The sequence below is a fragment of the Molossus molossus genome, unplaced genomic scaffold (assembly GCF_014108415.1).
Source record: "Molossus molossus isolate mMolMol1 unplaced genomic scaffold, mMolMol1.p scaffold_m16_p_4, whole genome shotgun sequence".
NCBI classification, from domain to species: domain Eukaryota; kingdom Metazoa; phylum Chordata; class Mammalia; order Chiroptera; family Molossidae; genus Molossus; species Molossus molossus.
In genome coordinates, this window is record NW_023425377.1 from 86450648 (window position 1) to 86462813 (window position 12166).

At 37.2% G+C, this 12166-nt stretch overlaps 1 pseudogene; it reads right to left on the reverse strand.

Annotated features, from left to right (window-relative positions):
• Positions 1-706: 706 nt before the first annotated feature.
• Positions 707-12166, reverse strand: part of LOC118643935 — a 28961-nt pseudogene continuing 17501 nt past the window's right edge.

A 12166-nucleotide genomic window follows, 5' to 3' on the forward strand; every position in this document is an offset into this window, starting at 1 on the left:
TTTTTTTTTTTTTTAATACATTTTCTGTGAGGATGACACATATTAGGAAATCCAATTATATTAAAAATACTACATCTAGTTTGGGGTAGATTTATTTATTTTTTGGTAACATACATTAAGTGGCATTTATTACCCTGTAACCATAAGGTAAAATAAATCCACAGAACTGTAACTTTGCCACAGTTACATGAACTAGGGCCTTTCTGGCTGAGCACATTTTGTAAAAACCGGATGCCCACTCCAGAGTTATGCCAATGGAATCTGTTCAGAAGTAAAGTTTCTGAAGTGGTGACTCACCAGAGTACCTTGCAGCTGACAGATGACAGGAAGATATGTTAGTTATGAAGTAGTTACAGCCTAATTTGCAAAAGTTACCGTTTCTCTTTGTAGAAAGAAGCAAAAAGTAAAGAAATTCCTTGAATTAGCACCTGGTGTGTCAGGTGTGAGTGCAGAGGAGTGCTGTTAGAGCGGTGTCAGAAGGACCCTGGAGGATCAGTTGGTTGGACAACATTAATAATCATGGTTGGTTTCTAAATACTGGTACCAAGATGACTTCTGATTTGTGATCTTAGGTAAATTATAGATAATTGAAAACAGCCAGTAATCATACACTGAGATTAATAAACAGCAGTTCAAAATAAACCGCATGAGGGTTGTGCCTGCAGCAGGGTTTCACAAGACAAGGCACCCAGTTTCTTTTCATCCCTCATCTGGCTTGCAGATCAGCTCTCACAGCCATTTCAAAAACCTCCCTCACTCCATCTTTAGTCTTTGCTGAACACTCCATGTACCCAAAAGTGCCAATCCTGTTTGCCATATCTCTGCCTTATTCCGGTTTTACTGGCTCCTGCTTCATCTTGGCTAGCTCCTGCCTTTTGTGCTCATCATTCCTAAGATCTTTCTTGTTCCCAACCAGGGTGACGGGCACATTGGGACAGAAATGCTTGTTTCTGGAGTCCCCCTTTCTGGGATGTTTTCTAAACTATCAGGGCTGTCAGTGGAGAAACACGTCAATATAACATCGGTGTCCGGATAGGAGAGGGGTCTCATGAGATCACAATATTCCTGCGCAGCTGTGTCCCACAAAGACAATTCTACCTGCTTTCAATATCTGCCACATAGTTGTCAAACACTGTAGGTACCTCCACCTCTGGGAATTGTCTCTGCAGCAAAGAATGAGCAAGCAAGTCTTGCCACAGGCTCCATTACCAACAATCACCAATTTGTTCCAGATGGCAGCTATTGCTTATATATGTGCTGCTAGACCCTTGGTCTATGTGGCAGAAGTTCTGCATAGTGCCTTGAACTTCTCAGATGAAAGACACTGTAGCATGTGGGACACGCCAAACAGCGAGCAGTGCTGGGGTGTATGTAGGTGTGAGTCACTGTGGCTGTCTCGGTACTTCACTGGCAGAGTCCAGCCTGTGAATGCTACCACCTTCCTGCTTTGGGCCAGGTGGAAATCTTAGAGTGGTATCCTGCAGAGCACATCCTGTGCACCACAGAGTGAATGGTCCAGGATCGAGGGCAGCAACTGCCAACGCTGGTTCAGATGGGCTACCATGTTCACTGCCACTGCATTGTCAGCACCCCTTTTTGATAAAAACACTCAGCAAAGTGGGAATAGAGGGATCATATCTTGCCATAATAAAGGCAATATATGAATCACCTACAGCCAACATCATACTCAATAGGCAAAAACTAAAAGCATTTCCCTTAAGAACAGCAAAAAAAAAAACAACACCCAACAACAACAAAAAAACCAGGGATGCCCACTCTCTCCACTCTAGTTTAACATAGTTCTGGAAGTCTTACTCACAGCTATTAAACATGAATAAAACATAAAAGTAATGTCAACTGGAAAGGAGGAATAGAAACTCATTATTTGCAGATGACATAATATTGTACATAGAAAACCCTAAAGACTCCATCAAAAAATTGCTAGATTTAATAAATGAATTTGGCAAAGGAGCAGGATAGAAAATCAACGGCAAGAAATCAATAGCATTCTTGTACACCAACAACAATTTTAATAAGAGAGAAACTAAAAAAGCAACCCCATTTACCATTATGAAAAAAAAATTAAGATACCTAGGAATACACTTAACCAAAGAAGTAAAGGACTTATTCACAGACAACTACAGGTCACTGAAAAAAAAATGGACAAAGATATAAAAAAGTGGAAAAATATACCTCATTCATGAATTAGAAAAAGTAACATCATTAAAATGTCCATACTACCAAAAGTAATCTATAGATTCAATGCAATCCTCATGAAAATACCAACAACATATTTGACAGAACTAGAAGAAATACTCCAAAAGTTATATGGAGTAAAAAAAAAACAACAAAAAACCTGGAATAGCCACAGAAATCTTTAAAAAGAAGAACAAAGTAGGCAGGATCATAATATCTGTTATCAGGCTATACTATAAAGCCACAGTAATCAATACAGCCTGGTCCTAGCAGAAGAACAGGCATATAGATCATTGGAACAGAACAGAGAACCCAGAAATTGACCCAAGTCATTATGCTCAATTAATACTTGACAGTGGTGGCAAGAGCATATAGTGGAGTCAAAACTGCCTCTTCAATAAATGGTGTTGGAAAAATTAGACAACTACATGCAAAAAAAAAAAAAAAAGCTAGACCATCAATTTACACCATATACAAGAATAAACTCAAAATGGATAAAAGACTTAAATGTGACCAATGAATTTATAAAATTTCTAGAAGAAAATGCAAGCAACAAAATTTCAGACATCACACACAACAGAATTTTCAGTGGTACAATACCTAAGTCAATAGACACAGAGGAAAAAATGATCACATGAGACTACTTCAAACTAAAAATTTTCTGCACAGCAAAGAAATATCCATCAAAACGGAAAGGGAACCCGCTATATGGGAGAGCATAACTGCCAAAATACATCAGATAAGGGGTTAATTTTCTAAATATAGAGTACTCATAGAACTAAAAAAAAAAGAAGACAAAGAATGCAATTAAAAAATGTAGAGAGCACCTAAGGAGACACCTCTCTAAACAAAATACACAAATGGTCAAGAGACATATGAAAAAATGCTCAATGTCACTAATCATCAGAGAGATTCAAATTAAAACAACTATGCGGTATCACCTCACACCTTCCAGAATGGCAGCCATCAACAAATCATCCAACAAGTGCTGGCGAGGGTATGAAGAAAAGGGGATTCTAGTACAGTGCTGGTGGGAATGCAGACTGGTGTAAACACTATGGAAAACAATATGGTGTTTCCTCAAAAAATTAAAAGTTGAATTGCCATTTGATCCAGTGATCCCACTTCTAGGAATATATCCTAAAAAGCCTGAAACATCAATCAGAAAGAATATATGTACGCTTATGTTCATAGCAGCACTATTTACAATCACTAAGATCTGGAAACAGCCAAGTGTCCATCAATAGATGAGTGGATAAAAAAGCTGTGGTACAAATACATAATGGAATACTATACAGCTGTAAGAGAAAAAGATCTTTTATCCTTTGAGACTGCATGAAGGACCTGGAGACTGCATGGAAGGACCTAGGATAGTTTCACTTATCCTAAGTGAAACTAGTCGATTAGTGAAAGACAAATAACACATGGTCCCACTTATTTGTGAAATATATAAACAAAACAAGCTGATGAACAAAATAGACCCAGAGACATGGAAGTGGGGTGCAGACCGACAAACCTCAGAAGAGGTGGACGTGGGGGTGGGAGGAGATAAACCATAGAACTTATATGCATGTATGTGTAAACAAGGACATAGACAATAATGAGTGGGGGTAGTGGTGTGGAATTGGGAGGAGGATGTCAATGGGGTAAAAAAGGAGAAACATCTGTAACAAAAATAAATAAGAATATTCTAGAAGAAAATATAGGCAAAAAATTTCAGACATCACATGCAGAATTTTTACTGATACAATGGAAACAAAAGAAAAAATTAATAGATGGGATTACCTCAAACTAAAAAGCTTCTGCACAGCAAAAGAAACAAGCATCAAAATGGAAAGGAAACCCCTTTATGGGAGAGCATAACTGCCAATGATACATCAGACATGGGGCTTATTTCCAGAATATATAGTGTATTCATGCAAGTCAACCAAAGGAAGACAAAGAATCCAATAAAAAAATGGGCAGAGGACCTAAAGAGACACCTCTCCAAACAGGGCAAACAAATGGCCAAGAGACATGTGAAAAAAATGCTCAATGTCACTAATCATCCAAGAGATGCAAATTAAAATGACTATGAGGTATTATTACCTCCGACCAGCTAGAATGGCTGCCATCAACAAATCATCAAACAACAAGTGCTGGTGAGGGTGTGGAGAAAAGGAGACTCTAGTACACTGCTTGTGGGAATGCAGACTGGTGCAGCCACTATGGAAAACAATATGGAGTTTCTTCAAAAAATAAATATTTAACTGCCATTTGACTCAGTGATTCCACTTCTAGGAAAATACCTTAAGAAGGCTGAAACACCAGTCAGAAAGAATATATGTACCCCTATGTTTTTAGCAGCACTATTTACAATTGCTAAGATCTGGAAACAGCCCAAATGTCCATCAATTGATGAGTGGATAAAAAAGCTGTGGCACATATACACAATGGAATGCTATGCAGAAAGAAAGATCTCTTAAACTCTTAGATGACATGGAGGAACCTGGAGAGTATTATGCTAAGTGAAATAATCCAGTCTGAGAAAGACAAGTATCACATGATGTCACTTATTTGTGGAATATAATGAACAATACAAGCTGATGAACAAAATAGACCCAGAGACATAGAAGTAGAGTTCAGACTGACAAACCTCAGAAGAGGGGTTAGTGGGGAGGGAAGAGATAAACTGAAGACTTTATACGCATGTATGCGTAACCAATAGACACAGACAAAAATGCTGGGGGTTGGGGGCGGGATCAGGAGGAGGGAATCAATGGGAGAAAAAGAAGAAACATCTGTAACAAAAACAAATTAATAAAAATAATTAAAAAATAAATAAAAACTAGGGTAAATGTAAAGAATTTATATTATTGAGATAACTTTTTGTTTCTATTTTTCATAGTAAATATGTATTTTTATTTGTGAAATAAATTTTTTTCCTTTTTTGCATTTTTATTAATTTATTTTTGTTACAGGTGTTTCTCCTTTTTCCCCCATTGACACTCTCCTCCTCATTCCCCCCACCCCTTCTCCAGCTTTGTTGTCTATGTCCATTGGTTATGCATACATGCATATGAGTTCTATGGTTTATCTCTTCCTCCCCAACCCCACTTCTTCTGGGGTTTGTCAGTCTGTACCCTACCTCTATGTCTCTGGGTCAAAATAATACAAATGTTTTGTCATATATTTTTTAAAATGAAATCTGGTATTAGCATAATGTCCGGCTGGCATTTCAATTTGCTGTTTTTTTTTTTTTTTTTGAATAAAGTATTCATAACAACACATAATGTGCAGACCTGGGATATCCATGAGAGAGACATAAATGAACATGCAGGTCAAGATAATTAAATGGCATGGAGCTCATATGTGGACAGAGTGGTGGGGGCAACAATACAGACTAGGAATTTGCAAAATTGCATTGAATATTTTATATCCAAAATGTTCATTTTCATTTATCTAGCAAAATACCCATAGTCTTTCATCATTAATGTTATAAGATTACTTAAAGTTAGAAACCTTGGCCTAGGTGAAAAAACACAGAAAAGTGAAGTCTTAAAAAAAGAGAAACATCTGTAACAAAAATAAATTCATAAAAATTGCAAAAAATAAAACAAAATGTCCTAATAAAAAAAAGCAAAGTCTTCTATGGGAGATTGAAAGAAATTTAATCCAATCCACATCCCCAAGTAGGTACTATAAAAATAACAGGTGGCTGATTAAGGATCGGTCATCTCCTAGACCCTGGACCTATTTCTGTGTAGTTCTTTAAAAAAATTATTTTCTTGATTCTATGTTTCTTAACCTCTTTTCTATGGAATCATTATCCTGTCATGTATGGTATCTTCCTTCTATGAAAGCAATAACAATAATCTCTCTAGTCTCTTATCCATGAAAAGTTCTTTATCATATTTAATTCTATATCTACCTGTCAAACGCTGAGGTCAATGGCATGGGAAGCTAACAGAGATGAAGATACTTCAGCCTGAAGAATAAAATTCTGAACTGGTATTTGTCTCAACTACTTTATGCTTTTAAGAATTTGTACTTTGCTTTTCACATTGTGCCTGATTGTCTAAATTTTCTCATCAGTACATAGAATACTGAGCTGAATACCTATTGTTTTTATTTTCACAAGTTGTTTTTATTGAATTTTAATAATGTTAGTTTAAATTATAAAACCAAGGTGTTTTCATTTTTTGCATGTTTAAGAAGGATCTGACATTTTCTATGTTTTTGCTTTATTTTTGCAGAAAGTTGACAGGGATCTTCTTTCAGACTAAACGCTATCCTCATCATTAAGGTGACCTGAGTTCCTAGGGTACTTGGCTACTTTATCTAGCACCGAAATGGAGGAATATTTCACAAAATGCAAATATCCCAGAAGAAGCGAGTGAGACCCTTAAAGGAAATCTTTGAGAACACCACTTCTAAGTAGTAAGAAAAGTATAATATACTGATTTTCTGTCCATGCCTCTCTTGATCTATATTTGGTAATTATTATGGAGTATAAATTGTTGTTGTGATGCAAAAGAATTATTTATAACAATCTACTACAGTTTGTGTGAATTTAACCAATATAAATCAATCAACATTTATTCCTAATAGTTCAGTTTACAAGCAGGTAATAGAAAAACAAATTCCAAACATATTTGAGCCAGATTAATTTTGTCTTCATAATATTATTTTATATAACGACTGAAGGTATACATCTCCTGAGAGAATATAAATTTTCATGAACAGTGTGGTATAGTGCCATAATAGTTCAGAATCTATAAAGTAGACTGCCATTCATCATCTTTTGTAAATTCTTTTATCATTTCCCCACACATTCAACAATGTCTGTACCCTAATTACTACCCCCCTTCTCTCTCTCCTTTATAGTCAAATTCAGCATTTTTCCAACTATGACTAGAAACCCACTAAAAAGACAATTCTGTGGCTCTCAAGCAAGTTAAATAGAGAAGAATAAGCCCTAATAAATAGATCCTCCTTAAGATCTGAAAAATGGCGAATAATAATATTTTTTGTTTGTATTTGTGTGTGTATTCCTACATACAAAAATTTAGTGTTTGTCTTTTTTACAGCTATATTCTTGGGTTACTTACCAGCAGTAAAGTGAATAGTCTTTTCTAGCTATAGTCTTATCAAAAACAGTTTATATTCAGATTTCCAGGAACACAGGACTTTATATGACAAAGAAAACAACACTTCTTGTTCACCTCTCATTTGATTATGTTCTCGATTTAACTGCTTAGCAACAAGACTGTCCTAATTCTAAATACCATGACAACCAGCTAAGGTCTTCCTCATTCTGGACCTGGAGGACTCTTGCCTATCAGTGCACTAGAAAATAACAAGTAAGATCTTGGTAAAGGTTGTAGATCCCAAGGAGCTGGCAAATTAGCCCTACCTCTTCTTAATTTACTCAAGGAAAAAAACCGGGAGTACTGACTTGGGCAAAGACACAAGGGAGAGAGAATTTGTTGAAGTTCAGTTTACCAAAAGGGAGATTCTAATATATATAGATGAAGTGGAAAATGAAAAACTTTGTCAGAACTACCCCTGTTCCCAGAGTGACACTGCATAGGACTAATTCGTTTAGAAGGAATCACAGTCAACTCCCCTGCATAAAATATCCAAGAGGCGACTTATCTGGAGATAGAGGTTGAAAGCAGTGAGTGACTGAGGGGTTGCAGTAGAGAAACCTGTTTCTGTATAGAAGCACCCTGATTTCTGAGGCTACCAATGGGCATAAAAAAAAAGTGTTTTGTTTTTTTTCTTTTTGCTGTGGATTCAAGACTTCAGCAGGAAGTCTGTATATAGTCTCTGTGAATACCCCACTAGAGGCTCTCCTTATGGGTGGAGGCACACCCAAAGCCTCCCTAGCTAAGTCCACACCTCCCTCAACTCTGGTAGGCACCTTGTGTGGGCTCCTATGTGTGACAGTAAGAGCAAAATGAGTAATTTGAGTGTTCTCAGAAATTTTTCCTTGGTTTGTGGGCAAGTAAGAAATAATAAACTGAAGCTTCAATACCACCTTTTGAAAAAGCAAAAAGAATTTTTCGAAAAATTGTGTGTTATAAGAACAAAAGAAAAACAAAAGTTAAGAATTCTCCTACAAAGGCAACAAGAAGAGTAGAACAGATCTGTCCATCATAAGCCTAAGATGCCTAGAGAAACAACAATGCACACTACCCTGTGTGAAGAGAAGAGTAAAGGCAATTCAAATATGGAAGCAGTCATACAGAAATACAAGAATTCAAAAATATTGAGATACTATGCCATCACCAAAAGATATCAATGATTGTCCAACACCTGAACCCAGAGACATGAAATAATGTTATATAGGTTATTATAAACAATTGATAATAGCTGTATTGGAAAAGCTCAGGAATGAGAAGAAAACTCAGTCAATGAGATCAAGCCAAAGATAAAAGAAAAGAATAAGTTATTTACAAGAAAGAAACCACAACAAAGATCCAAACAGAAATTCTAGAGCTGAAGAATTTAAGATTAAGAATATAATACAGACACCCAAAATGGCGGCAGAGTGGACGGAAGCAACACAGACTGTATCCCAGAACCAAACTCGAATTACAACTATAACACAGACAAATCGACAGGAAAAAAAACAAGAAAAGCAGCTTGCGAGGACCATATAACCAGGGACACTGACTCGATCTTGGTAGGATTGCAAAGGTGCGAGACGGAGGCTGGGAGCCCATGGACGGCATCTCGGCAGCGGCCTTAGCTGTGAGCAGTTCCCTTGGGTTACACTCCCAAGCGGCTCCACAGCTCAGAGCCAGACAGAGGCTAAAAAAGCCACAGCCACTCACCTTGGACTCTGGCAGAGGGAGGGCAGACTGGACTGGAACTGTGTGGGGACACTTGAGATTTGGAGGGCACTCAGAGCTTTTGCTGAGTTGCAGCCACACAGGACGGTGGCCATATTGCTCCTAGCCAGGGCTCTGGGGAGAGACAGAAACCCCTTCCTTGGAGATCCAACACCACCCTGTCGGCCATTGAAATGCTAATTGAGGTTCATTAACAACCAGCATCTGCCCCACCCTCGGGAAATCCCCTTATGTGGAGCACCTGAGGGAGGGAGTTTTTCAATCAATTGACAACCCAAAACTCTTCAAGTAACCTCGACTGCTGGCCTCCAGGCAAAAGCTAGAGGATAACAGTATCTTTCCTGGGCAAGCAACTCCTACCAGGAAAGTAAGACTTAACAGTGGTGTTTAACGTGGGTCCTCCATCGCTCATCTAAACCCAGGAGAGGGAGCCACAAACAGGAGAACACCAACAACCACAGGGAAAACTTGATAGGCTCCAAAGCCCACTGTGATAGCCAAAATGATGAAACACAGAAAAAGAAGTCAAATGAAAGGACAAGAGACCTCCATTGAAGAGGAGATCAATGTGGAGCAGTTAGGCAAGTTAACAGAGCTAGAATTCAGAGCCATGATCTTGAGGAAGCTCAACAGCATGAGTACGGACATAGAGATGCTGAAAATAAACCAACTGGAAATTAAAAACCATGAAGAAGAGATAAAAAATAACATATCAGATGAAAAACACATTGGGAGGTCTAAAAAGCAGAGTAGAGGAAGCTGAGGACCGGATCAGTGAATTAGAAGACAGGGTAGAAAAAAATCAATCAATCAGATAATTAAAAGGAAAAATGATTAAAAAACAGGAAGACAGCTTAAGAGAACTGTGGGACAACTGGAAATGTAATAATATTCGCATCATAGGAGTCCCTGAAGAAGAAGAAAATGAGCAAGGTTTAGAGAATATATTCAAAAAAATAGTGACAGAAAACATCCCTAATTTGGTGAAGGAAGAAGGCATTCAAGTTTAAGAAGCACAGAGAGCCTCAAGTAAGAAGAACCCAAACAGGGCCACACCAAGACACATAGTAATTAAAATGCCACAAATTAAAGACAAAGAGAGAATCCTAAAAGCAGCAAGAGATAAGCAACAGATTACCTACAAAGAAAACTCCATAAGGCTCTCAACTGACTTCTCACAAGAAACACTACAGGCCAGAAGGGAATGGCATGAAGTAATCAAGGTCATGAAAAACAATGGTCTGAATCCAAGATTATTCTACCCAGCAAGGCTATCATTCAAAAAGAAGGTCAAATAAAGAGCTTCTCAGACAAAAATAAGCTAAGGGAATACATTAGCACCAAACCAGCACTGCAAGAAATGTTAAAAGGACTGCAGTAATTAGTAAAAAATATAGAAAGAAAAATAGAACCAAATTAAACAAAAATGTCAATAAATAAGTACATATCAATAATCACCTTAAATGTAAATGGACTGAATGCTCTGATAAAAAGACACATAGTAGCTGAATGGATAAGAAAGCATGACTCATCTATATGTTGCTTACAGGAGACCCACCTCAAAACAAAAGACTCACATAGGTTGAAAGTGAAGGGATGAAAAAATATTTTCCAAGCAAATGGAAAGCAAAAAATGCTGGGGTAGCAATACTCATATCTGATAAAATAGATTTCAAAATGAAGGCCATAACTAGAGACAAAGAAGGCCACAACATAATATTGCAAGGGTCTATCCAACAGGAAGATATAACATTGATAAACATATATGTACCCAATATAGGAGCACCAAAATCTATTAAAAATGTTCTGGAGGACTTCCAAGGAGAAATCGACAACAATACAATCATCGCTGGGGACTTCAACACCCCGCTGACATCACTGTATAGATCCTCTAGACAAAAAATTAGCAAGGAAAGAGAGACTCTAAATGAAGCACTAGACCAAATGGATTTAATAGGAATCTACAGAGAATTACACCCCAAAACTACAGAATACACATTCTTCTCAAGTACACATAGGTCATTCTCAAAGATAAACCACATGATAGGACATGAGCTAAATCTCTACAAGTTCAAGAAGATTGAATTCATATCAAGCATCTTCTCAGATCACAATGGCGTGAAACTAGAAATCAATTGCAGCAAGAACATGCAAAGATATTTGAACACATGGAGGCTAAATAGCATGTTATTAAACAATGAATGGGTTACCGAGGAAATCAAGGAAGAAATTAAAAACTTCCTGGAAACCAGCAAAAATGAGCACACAACAACACAAAATCTATGGGATGCAGCAAAAGCAGTTCTGAGTGGAAAGTTCATAGCACTACAGGCTTACCTCAAGAAGAAAGAACAATTTCTAATTGACTGTCTAACATCACAACTTAAATAATTAGAAACAAACAAAGAAACAAACAAAAAACCCAGAGTAAGTAAAAGGAAGGAAATAGTAAAGATCAGAGCAGAAATAAATGACATAGAGACCAAAAAAAAACAAACAATTCAAAGGATCAATGAAACAAAGAGATGGTTTTTCAAAAAATAAACAAGATTGATGGACCCTAGCTAGACTCACCATGAAACAAAGAAAAAGAACCCAAATACACAAAATCAGAAATGAAAGAGGAGAAGTAACAACCGACATCACAGAAATACAAAAGATTGTTAACAGCTACTATGAACAACTATATGGCAACAAATTCGACAATCTAAGTGAAATGGACAAATTTCTAGAAACACACAGTCTCCCAAAACTGGACCAGGAAGAGATAGAAAACTTGAACAGACCAATAACAACTAAGGAAATTGAAAAGGTATTCAAAACTCTCCCAGCAAACAAAAGCCCAGGCCCAGACGGCTTCATGGGGGAGTTTTAACGAACATTCAAAAAAGAACTAACTCCCATTCTCCTCAAACTATTTCAAAAAATTCAAGAAGAAGGAAGACTTCCCAACTTGTTTTATGAGTCCGGCATAATTCAAATTCCAAAACCAGAAAAAGACAGTACAAAGAAAGAAAACTACAGGCCAATATACCTGATGAACATAGAAGCCAAAATCCTGAACAAAATACTAGCAAATCAGATCCAGCAATACTTCAAAATAATTATTCACCATGACCAAGTGGGATTCA